The sequence below is a fragment of the Euprymna scolopes genome, chromosome 2, assembly GCF_053919585.1.
Source record: "Euprymna scolopes isolate OS-2025 chromosome 2, ASM5391958v1, whole genome shotgun sequence".
Classification (NCBI taxonomy): Eukaryota; Metazoa; Mollusca; class Cephalopoda; order Sepiida; family Sepiolidae; genus Euprymna; species Euprymna scolopes.
The window spans coordinates 150,294,396-150,313,913 of record NC_136483.1 but is presented as its reverse complement, the minus strand read 5'-3'; the positions used below and the strand labels follow the sequence as shown (position 1 = coordinate 150,313,913).

General features: G+C 32.5%; 1 protein-coding gene across 1 annotated transcript in view; it reads right to left on the bottom strand.

The window, feature by feature from the left end:
• The window catches only part of LOC145297614 (X-box-binding protein 1-like), a 33,735-nt gene that overhangs the window by 8,498 nt on the left and 5,719 nt on the right, over window positions 1–19,518 (bottom strand). The gene's annotated exons all lie outside the window — the stretch shown is intronic.

The following is a 19,518-nucleotide window of genomic DNA, read 5'->3' as shown; positions in this document are numbered from 1 at the left end:
ATACCTCTTTGCTTGTAGGTAGTATTAGACTGAGATAGTTCTTAGGAGAGATGGAGAATCATCATAGATTACTAGGGCCATCCATAACTATAAAAACATTTATATGGTGGGAACATGTAACACAAGAGTTGGAAAGTGGAATTGAAGAGTCAGCACTCTAGAGGAAACGCATTCTAGCCTGCAAAAAATGCCCGGGTAGCCCCGTCGGTATTCGTTGGTAGAGGCGCCTCAGGTGACTAACAATAAACGAACCCTTTTTGAAAGAGAGCAGGCAAAGCCTGTGAGGGTGGACCTCCTTGAAATGCACATGACCGTACTCTTGTCTTTATGTTAAGAAATTAATGTGTGTAGTATCTTTACTCTTCTATAGAGTAAGAGGTCTAATCAATATCCGGTTATAGTCAGCTAATGTACTTCCTAACTTCCGGTGTAGCATTACTGGAGGCGGTAAGAAGGCGAATCAGTTCTTTCACATTTTTTCTCTCATGCCTATATCTCCTCTGTGCATGTACTCTTATTTTATTACGTTTTTCCGATCGTTCTATTTTTTTTTTATTTAATAATTATTGAAAAGGTTTTCTGTCTTATTGTAATTAAGAGTTATTGAAATTATTTTTTTAAAGAATTATTGAAAACACTTTTTGCGCTCTTTAAAAAAAAAAAAAAAAAAAAAATTATTGAAAACATTTAAAATCTTTTTAAGTAATGAACTATTTAATCTATATACCTCTGTGGGGTTGTTTTGAAAATGGCACGGAGATTATAATTTCGTTCCAATTTAATCTTTCTGGTCGAGCCTATTTCGAAAGCCTGTCTTATCATAGATTTGAACTACAAATAATTTATTACATTTTGATTATTACTATCTTAAGACGTAAAGCTTATATTTATTTCATTTTTCTATTTATATATTGAATTAGTTATTTCCAGTCTTATTTAAACTTAGCGCTTTCTTTAAACCGGATGAACCTTTTATAAAAATATGAGTTTAACGTAAAGAACACGAACAAGGTTTTATTCAACTGAATTTCTTCCAGTTTACTAACAAAATATATAAATTTAAAAGAGATATAATTAATAAAATAAAAAGGTTATGTAATTTAAAAGAAATACACGTACTCACAAAAGCAGAACTTTTTTTACACATTTTTTTCTTTAAAACCATAACAATGAGACTAACAATTACCTAGATCTTAGTAATTATTTGTTTTAATAGAACTGTTTTAATTGTACTGTTTACTTAGTTAACCTAAGTTGGTATTACATTTATTTTACATTTACTTTTTTTTTTTAATTATTACTTTTAGATTGTGACGTTTACACCCGGAAGTAATGAGTCACACGTAGGTCGCTTTTATTCATTCCTTTTGGTCAAGATCAAAGTGTAGTATCTGTTCTTCAGATGCTGCACTTCATTTTCTTGTTCTCTTTCGGTGGAGGAGAAATCCTTCACGACTGAGACAATTTTTATTTTTGTACCTTTTCTCCACGTTAAAAAACGACCCTGGTGTCTAACTCTGTCCCGTGGGGAGGCATAGTAAATAGGTACAATATAATTGTTTATAATTGTACTATTCAGAAATATTATTTATAGTTCGTCCATTTCAGTTAGTATACATTTCCTTTACGCTTAATTAATTTACAATCATTAATATCGTTAAACAATTCCGTTTAAAACCGAAATTATGCCACCCAAACGAAGTAGAAACGAAAGTGAGGAAGAAAGAATGGAAAGATTGGAAGCTAATAGACTAAGAGTTGCTGCAATTCGCTCCAATGAAAACAATTCAGATAGAGAAAGATGTCTAGAACTTAACAGGATACGTCAAAGAGAAAGGAGAGCAAGACTGTAAGATTTGGAAAGAGAAACCCAACGTGAAGCCGACAGAACTAGACATGCTGTAAGGCGGTTAAATTCATCACAAGATGAAATTCAAGAAAGGCAAAGATATGCACTGGAAAGAGAAGCAATATTACGATCGAATGAATTATATGAGGTAAGTAGACGTACACAAGGTCAGTTGAGAGTGGCTCAATGACATCAGAATGAATCGGAAACCCAACGAAGCTTTCGCCTATACCAAGGGCAACAACGAGAGGCTGCATGGAGAGAGAGTATGACTTTGCCCCAGCAATTGACAGAAAACGAGGCAGCTAGACAACGAATGACTGCTTTGAGACACCATGAAATAGAACACTGCAATAGAAAAGGATTGCTCTACAACAAAAATGACTCTCTCACTACAGCTGATATAGGAAAAATGGACAAAGTATGTCAACATTGCTCAGCTGTAAAATTTAAAGGAGAAACCCCTGGTTGTTGTTGTTCTTCTGGCAAAGTTGTGCTTGATAGCTTTCCACCACTGCCTCAGTTGCTTCAAGATTTGCTCTCCGGCAATGGTCCCATCTCTAAAGATTTTCTGCAAAATCTACGCTGTTATAACAATTGTTTTGCAATGACATCATTTGGTCACAAAATTGCGGCAGTACATGGGTGGAATCCTTCTTTTAGAATTCGAGGCCAGGTTTGCCACCAGATTGGGAGTCTTTTACCACCTGAAGATGAAACAGCAAAGTTTATTCAAGTCTACTTCTTGGATAGTCTGGAAGAGGAACTACATAATCGGGGACGTGACAGTAGACTCAATAGAGACATTCTCCAAAGTCTGACTGAATTTTTACATGAGAACAACAGCTTTATTTGTCAGCTGAAAACAACAAAGGAGAGGATTGAAGAAGAACACTTGGTAGAACATAAAGTTGTCATAAGGGAAGACCGAAGGCCGCAAGAAGAGCATCCACGGCGATTCAATGCTCCAACAACAACGTATGAGATTGGAATATTAATGGAGAATGAACCAACAGCTAACCGGGATATTGTCTTGCGTTTTAGAAATGATACATTAAAATGGATCTCCGAACTACATCCCCTCTACGATACTTTAATGTACCCGTTAATGTACCCCTATGGTTCTCCATCTTACAACATCTACATGAAGGCATCCAATGGGCGAAAAGTTACCCAACAGCAATTTTATTCGTACCATTTAATGACTCGGCCTAGAAACTATTTTCTCTGGTACCGAAGGCTATTTCAACAATGGCTGGTGGATGTGTACTGCAAGATTGAAACAGAATGTTTATAGTTCCTGAGGCGTGAGCAACAGACCCTGAGAGCTGACAATTATAGCAACTTGAGAGATTCAATTCTTAGGGAGGATGGGAATCCAGAACAGTTTGGTCAACGAGTTGTACTTCCGGCAACTTATACAGGAGGCCCTCGATACATGTTTGAGCGTCAAAGTGATGCCATGGCATATGTTCGGCGAATGGGCCGAGCCGACCTCTTCATCACGTTCACAACAAATCCAAAGTGGACAGAAATTACAGAAAATTGTCTTCAAGGGCAAGACCCTCAGGATCGTCCAGATATTGTTGCCAGGGTTTTCAGGCAGAAGCTAAAAAAGTTACTTGAATTTATTAAAAAGGGAGGATTTGGCAGGCTGAGGGCTTTCCTGTACAGTATTGAATATCAAAAAAGAGGACTGCCGCATGCACACATCCTCACCTGGCAGGCCCCAGAGGACAAACTTCTACCAGAAAAAATGGATCTCTGCATATCTGCAGAGATCCCTGACAAAGAGGAAGATCCTGATCTTCATGCTAAAGTGATGGCACATATGGTGCATGGACCTTGTGGACCATTTAATCCAAATTGTCCATGTATGATTGACAACAAATGTTCCAAAAAATACCCAAAAGAATTTCTTCAGTGTACCGAGCAAGGCCAAGACTCTTACCCCAAGTACAGGCGAAGAAAACCAGAAGATGGAGGCCAGACTGGTACAATAAGGATGAAGAGAAATGGTCGGTATGTTAATCAAGAAATAACAAACCAGTGGATTGTTCCGTACAACAAGGTCCTCCTTCAGCAGTTCAACGCTCACATTAACGTAGAAATTTGCAGCTTGATCCAAAGCATCAAATATGTCCTCAAATACGTGAATAAAGGATGTGATCAAGCAGTGTTTGAACTACAAAGAACTGATGGAGCAGCTAACCAACAAGGCCAAGTACAAAGTCACATTGTGGATGAGATCCAGCAGTTCCAGAATGCAAGGTATGTCGGCAGTTCAGAGGCGGCCTGGAGGATATTGGAACATCCCATCTATGAACATTTCCCCCCAATTGTACAACTTTCTGTTCATCTTGAAAATGGGCAGCGTGTCATGTTCTCAGCTAATACTGCTCTGGAACGAGCCCAAGGTCCACCGCCTGCCACAACTTTGACAGCATTTTTTCAACTCTGCCATGAGGATGACTTTGCAAGGGGTCTCAAATACGCAGAAGTCCCTGAGTTTTACACTTGGAACAAATCGACAAAGAAATGGATGAGAAGAATGCGTGGGGTACAAGTTGAAGGTACTGAAAATGATGATGTAAGGCACCATGCATTGGGAGAATCTACACGATTAGTCCAAAAGCAGGGGAGTGTTATTTCTTACGCCTGTTGCTCAATGAGGTTGCTGGTCCAACTTCATTTCAAAATTTGCGAGCATACAATGGTCAGGTGTTTGAAACATACAGAGCAGCGTGCCTTGCTCGAGGCCTTCTAGAAAATGACCATCACTTGCATCAAGCAGTAGGAGAGGCAAGTGCCACTCAATCACCTTCAAATTTGCGAAGCCTATTTGTGATAATTTTAACAGCCTGTGAGCCAAGAAATCCTCTTGAGATCTGGATGGCTTTTCGTGATGTAATATCTGAAGACATTCTTCACAGATACAGGCAAGAAGTTAACAATCCAGAAGCAGATTTTAATGAGGACATCTACAATAAAACTCTTTGTCTAATTGAAGAAAAAGTTCTCCTTATGTGCGGTCAACCATTGGCAAGCTATGGATTACCTGCACCAACGCAAGGGAGAGATGAAAGACTCGCGAGAGAGTATCAACGTGAAGTTACTTATAATCTTGAAGAACTTTCCCTACAAGCAGAAAATATGCAAGAAAAACTGACCGATTCTCAAAGAGAAGTTTACAATTCATTCATGGCAATGTTGGAAGCACAAGGTGAAATGAACAAAAACATGATGTTTCTTGATGCTCCAGGTGGTACGGGCAAGACTTTTGTAATCAATTTGATCCTTGCAAAGATTAGATCCATGAGAAAGATTGTGCTTGCAACAGCATTCAGTGGCATTGCTGCTACTCTACTACAAGGTGGCCGCACTCTTCACAGCACTTTTAAAGTACCCTTGGATACTCATCGAATGGATCAGCCAGTTTGCAAAATTACTGGTAACTCAGCCTTGGCAAATGTAATTAGAGACACCTCTGCAATCATTGTAGACGAAGCCCCAATGACGCACAAGAGTGCTTATGAAGCAATTGACCGAACACTGCAAGACATCACAGGAAACAAGAATCCCATGGGTGGCATTCCAACCTTATTTTGCGGTGATTTCCGTCAAATCCTCCCAGTGGTTAAAAATGGCACAAGGGCTAACATTGTCAATGCAAGTTTGAAACAATCCTATCTCTGGAGGCACGTTATAGTGAAGAGACTGACTACTAATATGAGAGCCTATATCTCTGATAACACAGCTGCAGCAGACTTCTCAAAATTGCTTCTCCAAATCGGTAATGGTCAGTTTCCTATCACTTCTTCACCTGACACAATTAAGATTCCAACTGCGCTTGGTAAATGTGTCGGTAATCAGAAGCAACTGAAAGACAAAGTGTACCCAGACCTGCAAAACAATGGAAAATCACCGGATTGGCTTGCTGAGAGGGCTATTATTTCGCCATTAAACAGCAATGTGAATCATTTGAACAATTCAATAATGGATGAATTTCCAGGAGACACAAAGCCATACAAGTCAGTTGATTCGGCTACTAATGAATATGAAGCTGTTCACTACCCTGTGGAGTTTTTAAACTCTTTGGAGATATCTGGAATGCCTCCACACATTTTAAATCTCAAAATTGGATCGCCAATCATGATTCTTCGATCCTTGGAACCGCCAAAAACAACAAACGGAACCAGATGTGTTATCACCAGATTGCACACCAATGTACTTGAGGCCACCATTTCCTGTGGTCCCTACAAAGGCGAAACCGTTCTACTGCCAAGGATCCCCTTAGTTCCATTGGACTCAGAACTTCCATTTAAATTCCGGAGACTCCAATTTCCTGTGAAGGTGTGTTTTGCAATGAGCATAAACAAAAGTCAAGGTCAGACATTTAACACCATTGGCGTAGACTTGACATCAGACTGCTTCAGTCACGGTATGTTCTACGTCTCCATCAGCCGGACAGGAAGTTCAGAAAAACTCTACATTCTGGCTCCAAATCAAAGCAGCAGAAATGTAGTTTACCCTGAGGCTCTTCAGTGAAAAGTTCGAGAAATGGATATGAGGAAAAACTGACATGATCTGATTGTGGTAAGTTTTTAGTATTGAATGTGCAAGATAAAATTTAAGTAAGAGTTGAAAATTACTTCAATGAAAAATTTACTATGTAACATCAAGTAACCTTCCTTTTTGATGAAAATGTTTTGTGAAGTTCCTGATTGAATTTCAGTCACTACAAGAGGTAGTTAAAATGTTAATCACCTTATGCAATCGTTGCCCTTACAACATCAACTTACTGGAAAGGTGCCCACAGATTTTGGTACCCGAGTGCGCAACAAAGCTCCGTGCGAAGCACGGGTATCTTTGCTAGTATATATATATATTAATACGATAGTGTGTTATTTATTTTCCGTGTCACTTACATCAGAGTTGTTTAATTGTTATGGACTTCCATTTCTTGTAATAAATAATTTGACCAAGAAAGTCTTCATAAGTTTTGGTTTCAGTTATAGCTGAACTCAAGTTACATATATATTTTTTTCATAAGTTTTGGTTTCGATTTAAGCTAATGCACCCAAGTCATATAGATATATATTTTTTTTCATTTTTGAAATCGCAACTTTATAATATATAAAAATCGATAGAACATTAACTCTATGATATAATCTATGAAATCTGCAAGAATTAAAATATCATATTTAAGCGTACTTTACGACCAGGCTATGCTGGGCATCCCTACTAGCTTAGATAAATACTTGTACAGTTTTAACAAAAGAGCTACGATAATATCAGAGCGTCTCCATTTACACTGAACATCTACAGAATGCCAACATCAATATATTATTACATATGAATGAGTTCCCTGAGGAATTTCCACAAGTTCCGCTAGTAAAGACTGATTGTGTTATTTTTATCTGCATATGATTTTTTATTAACTTTTATTGTATACTTTTCAATAATGCCCTTTTTTATATTTTATTTTATTAAATCACTTCACAGTAGAAATATCGAAGAACAATAAAAGTGAAGGAACTGATTTATCTTGTCCACCGCTTTCGTTAGTTAAGAAGTATGTTAGCTGACTATAACCACGACCGCCGGTAGCTGTGCTATAACCCAATATACTTTAGAGTTTTAGAAAGGGGAATTGCATCCACACACACACACACACACACACACACACACACACACACACACATAAATAAAAACTTTAGTTATGTTGATCAACAAGCTGAATTTGACCTATTTTCTATTTTTGTTTAAAAAGACCAAGCCTTTACAAATTTACTACAGGTGAACAGTCAAGTGGAATTTGAGTTTTAAGTGATTAAAAACATATAGAATTCAATTGCTTTTATCTCATCCAAAATTAAAATCAGATTGTTTGGTTCAAGTTTAAACAAGCAAAAAATAAGCACTGTTTAAAAGAGATGTAAAAAGATATCAGGTAGAAAGTTATAGAAAGTGTAGAAAGTTATCAGGTGGCCATCTTTGACTAGAAAAGCCGGATTTTTATGAACGGTTTTAAGAGATAAAATAACACATACATGAATAAAAATAGATATGGGAATTTTTGAACAGGTAAAAATATAGACACACCTGAATAAGCTAGTTAAAAAAAAACAAGAAAACAAAACAAAAAAAAAAACAAAAAAAAAAAAAAGAAAATTTGAAATCGTCTGCCATGCAAAAATATATTTTCTTTTTCTTCTTGATTTGTGACCGGATACTCTACAATGAAGGGAGTGTTGTAGAGACAAGAATGTTTTGCTAAATAGGCAAGACCTTTGAAAGGTGTGGTGGGACATTCCCCAAACTAACCTTATATAAGAGGTCACCTGTGCCGAATTACCCAACACCAATCCAACAGGTTGTAGGCACAACCAAATATTTCTATAACTCTTAAGTCACAGAAATAAAACAAACCATTTCAAAAAAAATAATAAAAATAAAATTTTTTAAAAAGTAAATAGAATAAAATAAATAAAACAGTCAAAATATAACAGATTAAATAATACTTGAAAACATACAAATATTATTAGGATTATTTAAATTACTTTTCTCATCTTAATATTCTCACAACGTTTCGGTCAATATAACCTCTGACCTTCTTCAGATGTGTCGTGTTGATCTCAAGAATTTGAACGTAATTTTGAACAAAACATTTTATTTAATCCACAGGGGTAACATGCTCTCATGCTGTCAGCCATGACTGAGTAGAAGTCTTAATTTGCAATTGTATTCTGAGTATCACCCACACTGAGGATAAACCCTTCAACAAGTGATTTTTACCTAGCACTTTATCCTTGCGGGCAATTCTAGTATATATTTTGAGAGCCTCAAACCTATTCTAATTTTTAAATGTACACTCATACTACTTGTCACTATAGATCTCTGCTTATTACTATAGAAAGCTTCCATGTTGTGAAAATGACAGTCAACATGAGGACTTTTTTTGTTCAATCGCATTAAGACTCAGTTATTGTCTTTCAGTTGTAGGCGTCCCTTTTCTTACTCGGATTCTTACGAATGGTTCCGCTCTTGATGAGAAACCGACTCTAAAACTCCTTGGTGTCCATATATTAATTCATTGCTATTTCTGCTTCTTGTAAAATCAGTTCTCTCTATCGCTCTAAACACTTTCTCACACCCAAAGCCATTCTCTATCTCTTCAAATTTACTATCAAACAATGTATCCATAGCCCTTGAGCCCCTGGAAGGGCATAGGCCATCTACAACTTTTTTGTAGATGTTTTCGTAGAGAGGAGTTTTTTTTTTTTTTTTTTTTAAACAGGGTGAGGGTGCTGGCCCACACCAAACATTCCCAGAAGGTACATACAGTGCTTAGCCTTCCCAAATAGTCACCCATCTGGTACTGGCCAGGCTCAATGTTGCTTAACTTCGGTGATCTGGCGAGAACCAGTGTGTAAACGTGATTGTGCCGTATCAGACCATGTATGGAGTATTGTTATATTTTATCTGGTGAATCTGTGTCTTATTTGAAGGTTCTTGATAAATTGTAGAAGCGTTTCTGTAATTTGATTGGCCCCCCACTTTCTTCTTCACTGCAACCTCTTTCTTGATGTTGCTAGTCTCAGTCTTTTCGACAAGTACTGTTATGGCATGCATTTCTCGGAATTGTCTGATCTATTCATTGCTTCCTTTATTACAGCTCGTTTGATTGGTCTAGTGGTCTCCATCAATTTACTGTCTTAATACCTCATTGTAATACAGCTTCCTATTCCAGTAGCTTCTTTCCAAAAACTGCAAGGTTGTGGAACTCTCTTCCCACTCACTGTTTTCCTTCTACCTATAGTCTTGGTCTTTTCAAGAATAAGGTCAATATACATTTCCTGTCTTTGCAATAATAATTTTTTGTTCTTGTTAGCTCCTTACAAGAAGTGGCTTCATACCTTGTCTTGTGCTATTTCCATTAAAAAAAAGAGTAGTCTAAATAGTACAACTTATTAATTCTCATCTAAAAAATCCAGAAACATAAAATACAAATATATCTAATATATAAAGAAAAGTTAGTTTGATTGTTGAATTTAAATTTGTACAGCACTGTATTTGGTAGATTGATATTTAATTCAGAATAGTCTTTTTTTTTGGGATTCGTGGCAGCATGTTCTTAGATGTTAATTAGAGTTAATTCCTTTCAGAACAATCTTTATTCGGTTGGTAATATTTTTCACAAGGAATCCATCTTTGTCCTCAACAGCAAATATAAATTTAAAATGGAGGCCATTTTTTCTTTCAGCAGAAAATTTCATGACCAAGAGTAAATAGTCCGATCAATTTGTTTTGCAATTTTTTTCTTGTTAATCATTTTGAAAGATAACTATAAAAAAAAGTGTAGTATCTGTTCTGATACTACATTTCAGCTTTTCTGTCCTTGATCAGTGAAAGAAAAATCCTTTCAGACTGTGTAAATTGCAACTTTTATTCCAATCCAGAGAGCTGGATCCCCACCCTCTGCATTAGAAATGGACAGTGTTTCTAACTTTGTCCTCATGGAGAGACAAGTAAATAGGGACAACTTTAACAAACAAAATCTCTGTAGAAATTTAAATCCATAACAGTTAACCTTCCTCACCTCATTTTTTTATCCTGGTTATTTTTTTTTTTTTTCAACTATCCTGGTTATTATTTTTTTTCTTCTATCCTGGTTATTATTTTTTTTCTTCTATCCTGGTTATTATTTTTTTTCTTCTATCCTGGTTATTATTTTTTTTCTTCTATCCTGGTTATTATTTTTTTTCTTCTATCCTGGTTATTATTTTTTTTCTTCTATCATGGTTATTATTTTTTTTCTTCTATCCTGGTTATTATTTTTTTTCTTCTATCATGGTTATTATTTTTTTCTTCTATCCTGGTTATTATTTTTTTCTTCTATCATGGTTATTGTTTTTTTCTTCTATCCTGTTTTTTTTTTTTTTTCTATTCTGGTTATTTTTTTTTTTTATCCCAGTTACACCATGTCACATTCATTTTCCATTTAAAAAAAAAACATGAACAGTTTCTATATTATGGAATCATACCTTTTAAACAAATTTCAACGTTTTTACTGCCACATTTGCCGATTAGTTTTGTTTGTGGATAACTATGAAACTGCAGTAAAGTCAAATTATGTACTATTTATAATAACAGTTTTAAAAAGCATCAAACATTTAAGGCAAAAAAAAAAAAAAAAGATAAAAGAAATGATTAAACCCCACAAAAGGATCAAAACAAACAAAAAATAGGGTTAAACCTTATTAGGTTTCTGAATTTTTGAGATGAAAATTAATTATTTGTGTAATTTGGATTTTTTCTGACTAAATATTCTCATCTTGAGTGTTCTTGCCGGTTTTTGGTATGGCTTTCTTTTTTTTTTTCTTTTTAGACTTTTCCATTTTTGTATTAATTCAGATCCGTGCTGTTTCAAAATTTTTGATCCGAGAACAATAGCTTGAAGAATCCAAATACTACAAACTTATGAAATTTTCACTTTAATTTCAACAATATAAGATTAATGTAGCTTTCTTTTTATGAAGAGCAAAATCTATTTACTGATGAATGATGCTATTTTAAATGAAATGTCACAGATCAACTGACAAAGTCTATTATTAAGATATGAGAGCACATTAAAAAAAAATTAAAAGAAAATGCTAATTCCCTTGACATTTTACAAACTGTTTTTTTTTTTGCCACACACACACACACACACACACACACAAATAAAATAAAATAAAAATAATCGTTTTGAAAGTGCAGAATGTTGCCACATTATAGCATTTGGGACACAATTCTTGTTAGATGACAAGTTGGCATTTTATAAAAACAATACCCACAACTGTGCCTTTTCTAGAAGCAACAGCTGTTTGAACCTTTACTCTTCCCCATAAAAGACTACATTAACCTTTCATATATATTATTTATAAGTAAAGCTAGAGTTTTTCCTATTTCTTTGACTAGAATAGCTTAATAACAAAAAGTAGATTAAAAAAAAAAAAAAAAAAAAAACTCGTCAGCGTTGGACTAATTATTAGTCAGTGTCTAAAAGAAAAAATTCAATCGATTTTAACATTTAGTCCTGATCATCATTTAATTTTTTAGTCATGAATAAAGATGGAAGAGTTTTATCCCCTAACTCATATCTACTCTCCTTGCCACTCATAACACTTTTGCTTATCATTTACTTCACAGCAAATAATAGCAAAAGATTATTTTTGCTTACAATAGTTATAAATATTTTTAAATTATATTTCTCAATAATACAGTTCTTTATTATATTTTTTTACTCAACTGTATATCATCTCATCTACCCTGCAGTAACATGATTGTCATATATATATATGTCATATATATATATAAATCCCCGAAACAGTGTTTAATGGTAAACAACTGATGATCCCTTGAAAAATAAATTATTGGTATTATAGTAAATTCGAGAGCGAGTTGATGCAGTGATTGCAGGTGATTAAATGACTTACTGACTAGATGGTTTTTCTAACGAATGATAAAAAATATTTTTCTGTATAGTTTTAAAGGTTAAAACCTTCCAAGACTATATAAATATGTACACTTTTCTTGGATGTCCTCCTCATCAAGTAGAACAAATTACTTTATCTCATTTTGTAGTAAACTTCAACAACTAGGTCTTTCTAAAAGTGTGTACCATATTTAGAAATCCAATTAATTTTGTTTGTAAAATCATTTTTTTTCTTAAATAAATTTTTAAAAAAATCTTATTATATATATATATATATATATATATATATATATATATAAAATTCCCAGCATGAACAGCATAATAAAAAAAAAAACAAAACATTTTTTATTTAATCAATTTGCATGATTATCTAATTATTTTGGTCGACTCTTAGTGGCATGCTAAGAATTGAAAATATACATTTTAACACATTTTGTGTGTGCAACGAATCTTTTAATCATTTAAAGAATCTGTTTCGGTTCTTTGATCAATTTTCTTTAGTCTTTGATTTGGAACGGTTTCCAAAGTTTATTGAAAGTGCTGATATCTCCTGCATCATTCCAATAATAATAATAATAATAATAATAATAAAACTCTGTTCCGTCTGCCTGCTTCCCTCCGGACTACAACTTGGATGTCTTCAAGTCTAATGTTAGCAAATTCCTAATGAACCACCCCCTTAAGTAAACACTCCATCAAATCTCCACACTAACGTAATGTACTTGCAATAACCCTTATCCCTGAGTGGCTTCCGGACCTTGGTGGTGATCACTGTGTAAAAAAAAAAAAAAAAAAAAAAAAAAAAAGACAACAGCAATAGAAAACAACCTAAAAATATTTCATGCTTATTGGTTAATACTGATTGGTTAACTCTACCAAAATACTCAAATACAATTGGTTGTTAGTACCAGACTTCAACCAATCAGGAAGAGTTTGTGCTGGGAGCCAAGCACCTGTTATCACCGACTATTAAAGTTATAACGCAGATATGATCATCAGTAAGAAACATAACTTGTCAATGATGATGACAAAATCCTTGCAGGTAAACTAAAGCTGCTAGACCAAACACATCTTGGTAGATGATACAAGACACATTCATGGACTATTAAACATAGCAACAACTTATACACAGTCTCTTGAACTCACTAATGCACAAGTCCAAACACATATGAATAAAACAATTTTTTTTTTAATAGAACCTTTGAACCGTTAACTTTTTACTTTTGGTTTTCTATTAAATTGTAAATTATGTTGATATTGTTATTTATGGAGAAACTTTAATCATTAATTTTGATAATGCCTCTCTCTAATACACATGCTTTGTGTGAAATCAACAGATGTTCAATATTGCAGTCAAGTTTGTTTTAAAACTACATTTTTAAAATAAGCTTTGAGTTTTAAGCTTCAAACCTTGTGTAACAAACTGAACATGCAAGGTCCCCCTCAACGAGTGAAAAATTTACTTTCACCATGATTAATGTTTGTGCAAAATTAAAAAAAAAAAATCCAATTTATTGAGAAAAGTGCAAGCAAATGAACTGATGAACTATTTGGGGTCAATTTCACCTCTGTAATGGCCCCTAGGGAAGGGGAGGGGCAACCAGAGTTATCCTAGAAAATTTGTTCTGGCAAAAATTTTACTTTCGCCATGACTAATGTTTGTGCAAATGTTTTTAAAAATCCAAGGCATGGTTATGGAGAAAAGTGTGAAAAAATGAACAAACAAGAGTGAATTACTAAGTCCAATCCTTCCTTTTTCGGGGTACCAATAAAATGCTAGCATAGTGGCCTCAGCAGTAGGATGCTAACCTGCTAAGACATGATTTCAGAGTTCAGTTCACACCTGCAACGGTGAAACCTCTTCTTTACACGGTTTCTTATTTTGAATCTCAGTAAAAATAACTGATTACTTTAAAGAGGATGGAAATCTTTTTTTTTTTTTTTTTTTTTTTTGATAGATTTGCAGACAAAAAATTATTAATGAAACTAAAGCAAATTCCTGTGCAACGCTGAGTTCGCACAACTACTAATTCGTTTAATAATTTAAAAAAGTTTAATCTTTCTATCCTGCATAAATAAACGACTGGATATAAGGCAACTTTTTTTTTGGTGAAATAATTACACGTTTTATGAATGTTTCTTAGTTGTTATTTGAGCGAAGGGGGGGGGATAGTATATTGTGATTTTCTTTTGTTTTACAGTTGTATATATTGTCAAGTGTATTGTTTGTAAAGTTTATTTTTTTCTTTCTAAAAAATATCGTACTATGTAAAACTTGAAAATGAATAAAAAAAAAAAAGAAAAAATATTTGGGTTCATATGAACATTTTTTTTTTACTACTGAGATCACACATGAGTGAGTCAAGGCTATGACTCACTCAAGGATAAGAGAGATGGAAATGATTATCAGCTGAAAGATGAGGAACACTACAGGAGTACTAAAACTAATCAATCATATGAACTGCTTTTTGATTACTTTTGAGGTGGTATGTGTTCCACAGGTGGGAAGAAATTTTCACTTGGCACCATTTTAAATCACATTCTTGGATAAAATCATTAAATTCAAGAGCTTTTTTTTTTTTTTTTTTTTTTTACTTGTCACTGAGGACAATTCAACATGGTTACTTATCGTTGACATTTGTTTTTGCATGGTTGTCCAAACATTTCAACAGTTTTGAAAAAAAAAAAAAAAAAAAATTTTTTTAATGAATTTAATGGTTTTATGAAAAAATAAGTTTTTCATTTTAAAATAGTGTTAGATAAACTTTTTTTTTCGATTCCCATAAAGTTTACATTAACCAATAATTGTTCATACTATTTCCAGAAGTATTAAATTATGTTTATACCATATTTAACTTAAATTTTACAATTATTTAACAAAAATAAACACTTTTTAAAAACAAAAACCTATAAATTTTATATTTATTTATTTATGACGTTTCTAACAAATCTTAATGTTTTTAGAAGAAATAATAATAGTAGAATGATAATGTGATTCATTTGAAGAGAGGTCATGACGCCTGTGTTATCACTTAACTTTTAAAATGTTTGGAACATTAAACAAGGGTTTATTTACAACAGCAAAACGTGTTTAAGTTTTTAAGCATATTTTAATTAAAATATGCTTTCTAAAAATGACAGAAAAAATATCATTCTTCAGTTTTCAGACTTAATATTCATGTAAAATAATTGGTAAAAAATTGTAGTTTTTCAAAATTGAGGACGGCTGTAGAGTCAATTAATCATCTGCTATTTTAAAGTGTTATTTTTTTAATCCATTTATTAAAAACATTGATTTTACTTTAATGATAAAAAAAAGTATTTTCTAATTTTTTTAAAAAAATATAAATGAATCCGAAATAGAACGCTTTAAAATAGCAGATGACTAATTCACGTCACAGTCATCCACCATTTTATGTGAACATTACAAAATTACCAAACACCGCCTTAATTAGTGAAATTAAAGAAATGAGAGGAAGGGAGACAGAAAAACGTCTCAAACTGGAAAGTTTTTTTAAAAATAGGAAAATGCACAAATCTGTACAGAAAGCAATATGAAAACGTCTCATTATGGAAATGAATTGAAAATAAAAGAGAGGACATGCCTGACATGCTATTTACTTTCTCAATTTGTATACGCCATCAATATTTAAAACAGATCCATATCAATTCATTTGCTTCACTTTTTTTTTTTTTTTTTTTTTTTTTTTTTTTTTTTTTACACAGTGATCACCACTTATCAAGGCCCGGAAGCCACTCAGGGATAAGGGTTATTGCAAGTACATTACGTTAGTGTGGAGATTTGATGAAGTGTTTACTTAAGGGGGCGGTTCATTAGGAATTTGTTAACATTGGACTTGAAGACATCCAAGTTGTAATCCGGTGGGAAGCAGGCAGACAGAACAGAGTTCCACAGGCGTCTATTTTGTACTCTATTCGCTAACGTTTTGTGTACCGAATATATTTACAAATAAATATATGGCATTTTATACTGTAGACAGCAAAACGAAAACGTGGGAAAAAAACAAATAAACAAAAAAAAAAAAATATATATATATATATATATAATACTCTTTTACCTATTCGGATTTTTAGTGTTTTAACTTATTTTAAAGCATTTAATAACTTTTTTATTGTTTTAACTTATTTTAGAGCGTGTAATAATTTTTTTAGTATTTTAACTTATTTTAAAGCGTTTAATAACTTTTTTAGTGTTTTAACTTATTTTAGAGCGTGTAATAATTTTTTTAGTATTTTAACTTATTTTAAAGCATTTAATAAATGGCATGGTAACATTTATTGAGAAGGTTTTCTACCAATATTTTGTTTATTTTTCTATTTTTGAATGATATTGAGACTCCAAAGATGTGAGGTCTCATGTTTGCCATTTTTGTTTTTGTGAGTAACAAAACATTCGAAACTACTTGTTTTTCAAATGCTTTAAAATAAGTTAAAATGCTAAAAACTTATCTAGCTATGTTGAAGAGTAACTCATCTTGCCTTTGATAACATTTGGGTGCTTATTTAGAATTAAAGCTATATTAAAAAAAAAAAAAAAAAAAAAAAATCTGTATGATATACGTACCCGTCACGGAACAAAGATGTCATATTCCAAAAATCACATAAATTAATAAAGTAGTTTAAGCCATTTTTTTAACGATTTGTAGCGATTTTAATAGGAATTTGTAGCCATTAGAAGGCTTGGTAGTTCAAATTGAATTGTCTCTCCCTTATTTATACAACATAATGGATCAAAACAATGTCTTGCTTCGTCATAAAATTTGATTTTGTTTGTAAAAAGCAAAACAAAATAACCTCTACTTTTAATCAATTTACGTGATTTTTGGAATATGACATCTTCGTTCCATGACGGGTACATACAGCATAAAGATTTTTTTAAAAAAGATTTTTCTGTCTTGTTTTGAAAATAGGTTTTATTCTAAACAACCACCTTCAGTTGTTATAAATTTATGTTTTGATCACTTTTTAGTTTTTGTTGTCTACAAAATGCCCAAACACACATTGCTCTTTATTATATATCGTTAGTCATCAGCTTCAAAATTAAAATAACAGATAGTTTAGATATTTTCCTGCAACGAAACTTTACCATTTTTTTTTTTTTTTTTCCCAATTTTCTTATCAGTTAGTTCAAGCTGGGGATGGGGCATCCTACCAAATGCTAAACATCGTCTTTATAGTTAACTTTATGACCATTGACCAAAGTTTTTCTCCAATAATATGTAAGGTGAAGGAAGATTAAAGACATCTGTCTTTTTTAACAGACGTGACGTGCATCCATACATTCCTATTCTGAATGTTTATATCATTTTTACCATTTTTTAATTTAATTATTTTTCTATGTTCCTGCTTTTAAATTAATTTTTTTTTTTAAATTCTCGTTCAATATTATAAAAATTATGTTACGCCGAAAATTTCACGTTCATTTAAGCGAGGAAAATATTAAAATCTTACATATAAAAATTATGCGAAACCTGTAATTTGAAAAAAAAAAAAAAAAAAATTTTCTGCTATTATAATTTTTTTGTGTGAAAATATTAAATAAACACTTAATTCAATGATAATATCGGTAGTTCGAGAAATTCATTTTTCGAGTTATATTGAATTCATTAATACAGACTTTAGGGGCTTTTAGCGTAATGTTCCTGTAAAAATAATTTTTTTTTTTTTAATTGTTATATTTTACGATGCTTTATTTTCATAAAAAAGAAAAATAAATTCATTCATTTTTTTTTTCTGCTGAAAACCATAACTTTAGTAAAGGTATTTTTTGTTTAAACAAAATATACATTTCCACTAAGATTTAAATAAAAATAATGGGTTCAATATATTCCGTGATCATTATTTGATAAATACTGAAAATTTCATTAAAATTGGTTAATTTCCTGATTTTTGGTGAATTTTTAAGTAAAGGGAGGGGTCAAAATGTTTATGCATTTTGTGCATCGGCATTCATTTTTGCGCGTACCTACGTCTTACGAATACGAGAGGGGGGGCTATCTTAAAACATTTTTGTTTCTTCTGTTCACGACCACTTGTAACGATAGAAACCAATTTTTTTTAAAAATAAAAAAAAAAGGGAAATTTTGGGCACTTTAATAAATGTTTTTTTCTGTCTTTAGCAAAACAATCTACTTGGAAGATAACACAACATATGTTGTCCAGATGGGGATAAGAGCAAAACGTGACAAGTAAAAATAACCGAAGTAGAAAGGAAAGAAGGTATTTCTAAAAATAAGACGACTAACTGGTGGTTGTCGTCATCAGCCAAATAACTCTTTCTCCTTAAAAGACTTTTTTTTTTTTTTTCAGACGACGCAAAAAATAACTACGTCGAAATGAAAAGGATATAAATTGCCTGTGTATCATTTATTTTTGAAGTTGACAAATGTTTTGGCAAATGTATAGTTTAGCAGCGAAAATCATTTGACAGACAAAAAAATTATAAAAACTATTTATTTTGTATATAAAACACATCATTAGACCCTGAAGCTGAAATAAAGCCCGAAAAAAATGTCGTTTTTATTATTTTTTCATCATTTTTATAAGACTAAATGTACCACACTCGAGGCAGGCCACCCGCCACCGCCAATCCACCATATTGTTTTTAAAATTTGGCCTTTCTAAGGTTTGATACATTGGCCTTCTTAAGGTCAAATTTGGCTCTTTTTTTTTTTGCGTTATTTCGTGAACTATTTTTGGCCACCATATATTTTTTGTAATGAAAGAGATTTAAAAAAAAAAAAAAAAAAAAAAAAAAAAAAAAAAAAAAAAGGCCAATCTGTCAAACCTTAGAAAGAACAAATTTTAAAAACAATATAGCGGCTTCGATTGTCGTAAAAATAAATAAATAAATAAAAAAATAATTAACTTTTTTTCTGGTTTTATTTCAGTTTTTTGGTCTAATAATGTAGTGTTTTAGATAAAAATAAATAGTTTTTATAAATTTTTGTTTGTCAAATCATTTACGCCACTAAACTACACATTTTTTTTTCAGTAACCAACAAAAAGAATATATTCGTGTGTGTGTGTGTGTGTGTGTGAAGAAATATATATATATATATATATATATATATATATATATACACAACAAATAACTGTTACCAAAAGCGATATATTTTTTTTTAATCCATTAAATGTCACCACTTGTGCGAAAATGTAATGTTCTACC